Source organism: Cyprinodon variegatus, unplaced genomic scaffold (assembly GCF_000732505.1).
Source record: "Cyprinodon variegatus isolate N-32 unplaced genomic scaffold, C_variegatus-1.0 Scaffold2395, whole genome shotgun sequence".
Taxonomy (NCBI): Eukaryota; Metazoa; Chordata; class Actinopteri; order Cyprinodontiformes; family Cyprinodontidae; genus Cyprinodon; species Cyprinodon variegatus.
Window position 1 is genome coordinate 4,143 of NW_015152848.1, and position 1,608 is coordinate 5,750.

Sequence of the window (1,608 nt, forward strand, 5' to 3'; positions counted from 1 at the left end):
CGTATGTTTGTTTGTGCTGTTTTATATGCAATTGTAGGACTTTTGTTGTATATAGGCTCTTATGTTTTTTTTTCTCTTGTTTATTCACTCTTGCTGCGGGGCAATTTATATTGGAGCCCTAATCCGTTGGGAAAAAATGGACATTTATTTTGTGGGGAAGAATTTTGTGATTATTTTTTGATGGCTATATATTTATTTATTTTTTTTCTTTTTGAAATACAAGGACTGTTAAGCCTAATTTTTTGTTGGTCTATTTGTGAAGAGTTTTCGTTCTTTATTTGTAAGGGTCTACACACATAAGTGTATGGTTCCTTGTGTGACTGGTTTAAAAATATATAAATATTTATCCTACTTGTCAGGAGGGATACCTGACTGGCACCGCTAAAACAGTGACAAACACCCAGTAAAAAACAAAAAACAAAAACTAAAATAATTAAACTTGTGAAACCGTCACAACATATCTCCAAGGGGCTCCGCCCCTTCTTATGGCGTCAATACAGTATATGGCAACTCCACTGGGACAAACTGTATTACACCAGTTTCTTAAGGATCAAATCTCTTTTGGAGTCTCAAAATATTATAACCTATATTTGTTATTATTTTACATTTCATCTGTGATCTAAAGGTTCCAAAAGTAGAAAACAATCATTGTCAGTCTGGAAGGAAAGTCCTGCCTTCTAAGACAGACTGAGCTCTGCTATTTAACAAGGTGATAAAAAATGTCTTATTTTTATTTTATTTTTTTTAGTTCTGATGGTAGATGTGGAACAATAAAACATCTTAAAAATGACTTTCATAAAGATTTTAGGCAAATAAAACATTTATTCTACTTGTATAAAACAACCTGTTGTTGTTGACACAGATTTAAAAGTATTGTAGCTTAATATGGCTAACTGACTCAGCTAAAAGAGGCTAACATGTTAGCTACAGCTAGCCACAGCGCTCCCCAGCTCTTCCCCTTTACATCATTATTTTTTTCCAGGTTTGTTATCAATCAAGTAAAACTTCATTGGTCATTTGAGACGCTAATGCTACAGATGCTCCCGACTCGGCACACGGATGCCGCGTTGTGTGGGCAATCACAATGTTTTACATCATGTGGCAACATTCAGCTAATCATGTAGCGTATCGTTACTGGCAGGAAGCAGGACGCCAGCAGATCTGGGAGCTACAGCGGCAAACGGAGAGCTTTGCTTCTTGGCTCAGCTCTTCATCACAACAGACTGGTACAGCGCACGCTTCACAGCAGACGCCGCACCAATCCGCCTGTCAATCTCCCGCTCCATCTTCCCCTCATTTATGAACAAGACCCCAAGATACTTCCACTAGGGGAAGTACATCCTACCCAACCCAGAGAAAGCACTCTACCCCTTTCCAGCTCAAGACCATGGTCTCGGATTTGGAGGCACTGATCCTCATCCCGGCCGCTTCACACTCGGCTGTGAATCGCTCCAGTGAGAGCTTTAGATCGCGCTCTGATGAAGCCAATAGAACCACATCATCTGCAAATAACAGAGATGCAATCCTAAGGCCACCAAGACAGATCCCCTCAACACCTTGGCTGCGACCTGAAAATCCTTCCATATACACTACTCAAAAGAATAAAGG